Source organism: Alosa alosa, chromosome 5, assembly GCF_017589495.1.
Source record: "Alosa alosa isolate M-15738 ecotype Scorff River chromosome 5, AALO_Geno_1.1, whole genome shotgun sequence".
Taxonomy (NCBI): domain Eukaryota; kingdom Metazoa; phylum Chordata; class Actinopteri; order Clupeiformes; family Clupeidae; genus Alosa; species Alosa alosa.
Window position 1 is genome coordinate 1,955,243 of NC_063193.1, and position 9,199 is coordinate 1,964,441.

Here is a 9,199-nt window from a genome sequence, read left to right on the forward strand (position 1 = left end):
GTGTGTAGGTCAAAGTCCGCTGATCGCGGCATTCCCCTATTTTGTAAAATTGATTTTTATTGCTCTAGGTGTTGCAATTGATATCAATGATTAATATAATTGCCCTCAGTAAAGAAGAACAAGAAACAGGACGCAAACAGTTACAAACAGTGAGGCTCTTGACTTAATAAGATGTCGCGGGCGATCACCAGAGGGCGGGGTCGCGTAAAACAACGTGAGACCGCGGAAACGGCCGTAAGGGCGGCCGGTGCATCAGGCCAGATTTGAACCGGCGACGCAATTCTTAAAGTGCTATATAGCACAGCCCTGCCTATTCTATGTGTGCCACGGAGACGCTGATAAATGCAGTGCTCATTATATACATGATTAGAGTCTCGTGATGCCGGCTACTGCTTGTGTAGGTCAAAGTCCGCCGATCGCGGCATTCCCCTATTTTGTAAAATTGATTTTTATTCCTCTGGTTGTTGCAATTGATATCAATGATTAATATGATTGCCCTCAGTAAAGAAGTACAAGAAACAGGACGCAAACAGTTACAAACAGTCAGGCTCTTGGCTTAATAAGATGTCATGGGCGATCGGCAACACGATGACCAGAGGGTGGTGTCGCGTAAAACAACGTGAGACCGCGGAAACTGCCGTAAGGGCGGCCGGTGCATCAGGCCGGATTCGAACCGGGACGCAATTCTTAAAGTGCTATATAGCACAGCCCTGCCCGTTCTATGTGTGCCACGGAGACGCTGATTAATGCAGTGCTCATTATATACATGGTTAGAGTCTCGTGACGCCGGCTACTGCGTGTGTAGGTCAAAGTCCGCTGATCGCGGCATTCCCCTATTTTGTAAAATTGATTTTTATTGCTCTAGGTGTTGCAATTGATATCAATGATTAATATGATTGCCCTCAGTAAAGAAGTACAAGAAACAAGACGCAAACAGTTACAAACAGTCAGGCTCTTGGCTTAATAAGATGTCGCGGGCGATTGGCAACACGATGACCAGAGGGCGGTGTCGCGTAAAACAACGTGAGACCGCAGAAACGGCCGTAACATCAGGCCGGACTCGAACCGGCGATGCAATTCTTAAAGTTCTATATAGCACAGCGCTGCCCTTTCTATGTGTGCCAGGGAGACGCTCATTAATGCAGTGCCCACTATATATATGATTAGAGTATCGTGACGCAGGCTACTGCGGTGTAGGTCAAAGTCCGCTGCTCGGCGGCATTCCCCTATTTTGTAAAATTGATTTTTATTCCTCTTGGTGTTGCAATTGATATCAATAATTAATATGATTGCCCTCAGTCAAAAAAGCACAACAAACAAGGCGTGACCAGTCCACATTCACAAATGTAATGGCGCGATTATGTGACCAATGGGTGCAAAAGGGTTGTTCTTATGTTTCTTAATCAGTCATTGGTGTGTTTTGGGCGTAACATCCTTTACCATCGAAAACATAGCTTGAAAAAAGCAACACTAATCCCAATAAAGTTCGAATGACTGAAGAAAATATATTTATCCTGCAGAGGAGTTGCTGCTTACATCTCGTGACAATGCATCTTCAGCTGTGCTTTATGCGCCTTTCGCTATAGACCAGGTCTTTCTTGGTCAATGGTGTAGTGTTTTTTTAGAGGGTGTAAGATAGCGATTTTTGGATCATGCACCAGACTACACCTTATGTCGTTAATTGCCACACCCCTGGGAGCAAGGTTTAATAAAAGAGTGCATGGCAAAAAATCAACACTTTATTATTTAGTGTAAGATAAGAATAAGCTTTGCGTCACGTTTTGCGCTTTGCGCCACCTTGCGCTAACCAGATTTTCTGCTTGGCCCCAACAAGAGAAAGTACAAACACAATGATTATGTACTTATGTTATGAGATGGCTGCTTGGCTTGGCCCCCAGTAATTTGTGGCAACATTGACCAAGTTATTACAATATTTTGGAAAACTATTACATCATTGGGTCAAAAATGAGTTGACCCAACGATAGGTCAAAACCTCCCATTAATGTAATAAATACATTGTATTACATTATTGGGAAGTTATTAGATTTTGCTGTCTTATTGGAGTTTAGAGAAGTTTTTTTACATTATTGGTAGTGTGGTCAAAATGAATCCAAGACAACTGGTGTGAGACTGCAGCTTTATTCACGACGCCGGGAGCATGTTACCCACATGAAATGTCAAAGTAACAAGCCCACACATCTGTGGGTGAAGCCAACTCCTACACCCTTAACACACACCCATGGAAAATCACATTGTCATCCACCAGTGATCGCCTAACCATCTGTTTTTTTTAACAGAGATAAGAAATGTTTACCACCCCTCATCCTGAGGGTCACCATTAGTTCAGTGACACAGGGTTATCTTAGCTTTCTTAAGTCAAAACATTCCAACATAGGGGTTTCAGATGATACAAGGGTCAGAGTAAGAGGATGGTAATTAGATTTCACTACATGTCTGTAAGGTATACTAAACATTCAGAGAGATTCATGAGAGACATATAAAAATTATCCCACATATTCCCCCCTGTGGAGCTTTAAAACTACATTCTTAATGCAGTAATATATATATATATATATATATATAAATGACAAAAAAACAAAAGAAATTGCAAGCGTCATTATCATTTACAGGGGACATTCAACACAAGGTCAGACTTCTGTTATACTTCTGTCATTACCATGTTCTTCTATCTTAATATCTAGTATTTATCTGAATCTTCAAAAGTTCCACGTGGCATGGGACCATGCCACTGCTGAAAGACACTGAGGACTTGTACATAGTTGAACTGCTGTACATACAAAGTCCTGAGAAGTCATATAGGGAAACAATCACACCTGAAAAGATTGGCATACCCAATATATATCTTTATATCCTGTTAATGTTGTTTTGACATGGAAGGCTAACTCACAGACTTTATTGTTACCACAACTTCTTTCTTGACGGAAGATGATAAAACCCTTTAGGTGAATATTAAGCAAAGCAAACACCAACATCTTCTGTTTTCCTAGTTATTCAAAACCCAAAATAAACCTAATCTTAGTCTTCAAAAGCAGAGCTGACTTGGGTGTTTTAGACCCTCCTCAGGTTACTGACCAAATAAAATTAAACCAAAACAACAAAATTGTAACATTTATCTAGCTAAACTGAGAAAAAATATTTTGATGTGATGCTATAGTGATATTTTATTAATCCACGCCAAAATATGTATTCCTCAGCCTATTGCCAAAAGTGTTTGTCAACCCACTCATGCAACCTGTTGGTTATAATATTCACTTCAGTCCATGTATTGTTCTGGATTCTTCACCACTCTGCAATATGACAAATGGACCCAAGAGTCTCTTTCCGCAATCCTCATGGCTGTAGGTGTCGCTAAGAACACTTGATGAGGTTCCAGTGTTTTCCTCCTTTACAAATCTTTGATGAGTCTCCAGGAGCCTGGCTTGGCTGGGTGTGTCCTCTGGAAGTTTTGTGGAAGGGCTGAGGCCACCTGTGGGGAAACAGAAGACAGAGCAGCAATCAGTCCTCGCATGTAACCATTGTCCTATCTATATCTATTAGGTTAGGAGCCAAAGGTCAAAATCTCAAAAGGGCTAAACCTTGTAAATCTTGATGAACGGCCTCTGAGGTAGAGTAGAGCCAAAGGAAGAGCTGTCACCCAATCCATCCCTGTTGACACTATGATTTTAGTCAATTCTATTGTGCCCAATCTAGGCACACCATCTCTCATTAAAGCCTTAGCTACTGATAAGGCATTTGCATGCTTGAATTTTTGAGAACATGTCAACTATCACCAAACAATATTCATATCCTCTACAAGTTCAGTTCAATGAACTCCATCATTATGTGCTCAAACGGGCCTTCAGGTGGTGGGTGATGTCCTTCCTCGACTCTCATTGTAGGCGCAACATCAAATTTTAGACACATAATGCACCTTGCACAATACATGGCTGCTACTGTAGTGAATCCTTGTGTAAAATAGATTTTCTCTGCTGTCTATGTCATAGTATTTGCATGGTCTAAGCCACTGATAGTTTAGCAATAATATGAAAGATCTTGGAAAAAACGGTCTGTCTGTTGGTTGAATGTACCCACAGACCATGTGTTCTGTCCTTACAATTCTTCCATTTCCATCTTTCCTTATTATCTGATGCTTTTATGCTTCCTTTAAAGCCTCTTCAGATGTAACTACATCTGGTATTTGTAAATTCAGAAATGTGGTTTCCCAAAGTTTGGTGATATTCTCTGCACTCCCCCCTGCGCGGCTCTCTTTCTGTAGCTGCCGCGTCAGCCCTCCTATTGCCCCAGCTGATAACATCTGTATTTGCAGAGTGGGCTGCACATTTTACGACAGCCACAGATGTAGGGAGTTGAATGGCATTCAACAATATTGCTATCCAATCTTTATGTTGCACGGGTTTGCCTGTAGATTTGATCATGCACAATACCCCAGTTATAATGACTATATATATAAATACAAATTGATTCCCATTTGCTTAAATACATGCCCTGAATTGGGTTACCAATTCATCTGCTTGGACAGAAATAATATCTAGGAGAGAGTGAGAATAAACCACATCAAATTGATTCACTACAGAGTAGCCAGTCCCTACCTCTCCGGACTCCAAACGCATAGATAGGCCATCAACAAACAATATTAGGATTTGACAAAGGTGTTAGAAATGTGTCAGCACAGCTAACACTTCACTTGCAGCTGCTGCCACATCATTCTCTCACTACTGCATCTAATTGCTTAGATAACTAAGCCACTGGTCTGTGCTGACCCCCATGCTGTTGACATAACACCCCCGACATGTACCCTGTTTTTTCACACACCAATGAATCATAGTCAACAAGTAAATCATAGTAGGCAAGAGCTGAAGCTGAGGCTAATGCCTATTTCAAATATGTAAAGATTTTATATCATAATTGTCAGTCCAAGTCACATTGTCAATCAAGTTTTTTACATGTATTTGCACATGCTTGGAGAGGCTGTGCCCTCTCTGTTTAATTTAGAATCCAAGCTAGGCAGTAGCCAGGCGCGCCTGCAGGTGTACGTCCGTACGCACTGTGCGTACCATCAGGCTCAACAACGAGAGAAAATTTCCCTGTGTGTGTGCAATGTGTATTCACACCAAATTGGCCCACCATACCTTCCCAACTATGCACAGTATCCCATTAGCTGCAATCAGGCTATTTACAATTTTCTATTACGTAACTTAGTGAACACTTATCAAAATTAACGCGCACACATTTTGTTTGAGCAGGAGACACAATACGCATGCAGGCACGTAGGCTACTTGTTTTCTTTTACTCGGCTATCTATCTATATATGGTTATCAGCACACAATGTTGAGCTAATTCACTAATTCAGTACTCATGATGGATCACAAGTTTAAACAACAGAAAGTATGGAGGCAGCAAAGCTAGAGGATTTATTCCAGATGGGCAAGAACAAGGTAGGCAATTGGTGTGCTTCTCAGAATGTTAGACTGCATTACAGCTGTTTAAAGCCAGACGTCAAGAACAAAACAAGGTAACTTTAGCCTGTATAGGGCTGTATCAAGTTGTCCAAATGAATAGGTCATAGTAGACGTTGTTGTTGTATTACTGCATGTGGATGTTGTTATGTTAAGTATATTGTTATGTTATTTTTTTTGCGGGGGGCGATGGGCGATGGGTCGGGTGTGTGTACCATAGCATTAATTCCTGCAGGCGCCCCTGGCAGTAGCCAATCATTCCTAGGAAGCAAAAGTTTTGCGGCTTTGTCTTGGGTCTGGGACAAGCAGTTATTGCTGAGATGCAAGATGCAACAGCCAGGAGTGAGTATATGAGTATGAGTATGAGTATAAGTAACTGCTGTCTCACACTGGCCAGGAATATTCATTTTGACACAGTGTCAATTTGGCACACCTCACTCGACGGACTTGCTAGTAAAACATTATTGACATTGGAGATATGCTTGATAACAGCAGAATTAATTTTGAGAGGCAAGATACCAGAGCTTTGTTTAAAACGGACGCTGACTCTGTATCTTTGTGGCAAATGTGGCAAAGTATACGTTGTCCTTTGAAAATTAACGCAAATGAAAAATAAAATATGCATCCGCTCTAATTGTAACTTATGCATTTTTATATCAATTACAGAGAAACATGTTGCATTCAGAGTCAAACTTGCTGTTCAAAAAAGCTGTTCAAAGGTCTGTCTCTGCACAGGGGTGACTTTTACAAAAACTCCATTTTTGGAAGAATTATGTCTTTTGTGATGATAATACATATAACCCAAGGTGTGTTGGACATGCGTCCAATTTTTGGCATTTACCACACCTCAACTGAATTAAATAATCAACCTGGGGATAAGAATATTGAGTTTTGCAAACAGTCTTAACTGTATGTCCTACTTGGTACCATTTATGTAAGTATTGTGGATCCGGGGTCTCATGAAAAGATGTCATCACAAAATGCAAGCACTTTGGAGTTTCCTTATCTTCCTGGGCTGAGACTGGAAATGTTAATACTATACTAGGCTGTTTGCTAATGGTCCCTTTAAACCAACCCCATTATGTGTGAGTGAAATTATAAGATATAATTTACACAAGTCCCAGTCCAGTACATTTTCGGAGCAAACACTTCTGAGGAGGAATGCTGTTTTACTACATGTTCTTTATATTTAACTACCCATGGGTAAGGAACTCTCTCTGATTTGAACTGTTACATGCACTTTTCATTGTCATAAACTTACACTATCATTTTCTTTCATACTAATATCTGCTCCTGTATCATTCAAAAAGAAAAAATATCCCCATTAACAGAAAGAGAGAGTTGGCTGAGTAGGCTGTGCTGTTGCATTCAAAGTGAGTTGAGGAAAACAGTTCAAGTTGTAAATCAGAAGTGTCACCACAGGGTCTCCTGTTCAGACCTCTCTGTCCTATTCAGCTTTGTCATGCTGAGACCAGACAGGAGTTTGAGAGTGCTGCTGTGGAGGGTGATCTCCGTACTGTTTCTGATTTTCCTTGTGACAGTGACATGCTAAGTGTCCTTCTCCTCTGGTTAGCCCCACAGCCACATCCGTGTTCTTCTTTCAAGCCTTTCATAGTTTTCAGTGTATTAATCAGTTCCTTTAGAACTGCTGTACTCCAAGTAACAAGTTGGCTCATAACATAGTCCATGATGTCCTCCGTATAGCCTTTGTCTCTCTCTCAGGTCTGCACAGGTCTATCTTTCCTACTGTTCTTTAACCTACTTTCTTTTCCCTTCTTTACTATAGCCCTACATTCATTTTGCTTTTCTATGCTCAACACTCCAGATGAATGAAGTTGCCCTTCAGTTCACCTATTCCATACCTGCTAATTTCCCATCTATACATTACATTCAGATTCATACTTTCTCTACATGTCCCTTAAACACCCTGGATTCTCTACTCCTCTAGGAAAGTTAATAGCTTTACTCTTACTGCTCCCCATATTAGTGTCTCCTTGATATTTTTATTTCCAATTACCTTACGCCTAAAATCAGAGCAAACCAAACAAAATGTAATGACAATCTTATCAGATACCCAATGTTCTCAGGCCTATTTTACCAATCTGCATAACCAAAAACAGTGCACTCAATTTACTACCTACGCATATGCAGTAAGGCCACTACCACTATCACTGGCAGGAAATATGTGCACCAAATGCTACCTACGCATAGGCAGCAAGGCCACTACCACTATCCCTGATAGGAAATGTGCACTCAACTACCCCTCTCTTGGGTAGGACAGGCCTTCCCTATTTTACCACCTAAAAGTGTAAAATCAGAGACTCACCACCACGTTGTCTGTGACCACCAAATCCAGTCATTACCGTATCCGAGACACAGGAGGATTCCCTCTGGCCAGGCTGGGTGCCGCAGAGCAGTGTTTGTTGCCAATGACAGCCTTCTCCCAAGATCACAAAGTGATCTCCCTCCAGTCGACATGGTGAGGGGCCTGTGCCTTTGGTCCTCCTCACTGTGCCTCATAGATAGGTAATCCCATCCTCGTCGCAATTAATGTGGTCAAAATGAATCCAAGACAACTGGTGTGAGACTGCAGCTTTATTTACAACGCCGGGAGCATGTTACCCACATGAAATGTCAAAGTAACAAGCCCACACATCTGTGGGTGAAGCCAACTCTTATACCCTTAACACACACCCATGGAAAATCACAAGTTGTCACCCACCAGTGATCGCCTAACCATCTGTTTTTTTAACAGAGATAAGAAATGTTTACCACCCCTCATCCTGAGGGTCACCATTAGTTCAGTGACACAGGGTTATCTTAGCTTTCTTAAGTCAAAACATTCCAACATAGGGGTTTCAGATGATACAAGGGTCAGAGTAAGAGGATGGTAATTAGATTTCACTACATGTATGTAAGGTATACTAAACATTCAATGAGAGACATATAAAAATTATCCCACAGGGAGTTTGAATAAACATTTGTGATCATTTAGTTTGATGAGAACATGTTCCTACTTTCCAAAAAATCAGTCATCCCTATAGTCACCCTTAGTGCATGTCATTCTTTCAAACCTGAGTTATGAGACATAACACAAGTAAAGAGTAGCTCTGCAGCATTCCAAGAGGTTGGAAAAGCTATTGCCGGTAAGATGGGATGGTCAGACAGGACTGCTGATTTCAGGGGGATGGTATCAGCTAATTTGTTATTACGGTAAGAGAGAATTCAAGAAAATCACTGTTTGAATTTCTGACACTGACAGTGAAAAGGCTTTTTGTGCACTGCTTTAATGTGAAATTACAAATCTAAAGATTTCTTGTGCACTGCTTTAATGTAAAATGACAAATCTTCTTTTCTTCCAAAATTGTGTACAGCCATGTTTTTTCCTTATGTAAATCACACTATAATTTACATTCACTATCATTACTGTAAGAAGGTACACAATGCATCGTGGGTTTACTGGTCTTACTTATTTTAGCCACTTGGGGGTGTAATGCACTCGGTGCGTCAGGTATTTGAACAGGGGCATGTTCAGTAGCAGGTAGAGGAATGAGGTTTTGCTCTGCTTTGCTATGATTGGCCGTTTGAAAGGCATGTTTGGCTGTAACAGATGTGCAACAGGCTTTTGAGGTAGTTTTCTCTCAGTGGGTGTATCAGAGGTGCTTTCCTAACAGCATCCACATACAAAACCCACCATATTAAAAATGTTTTTTTTTTTTACA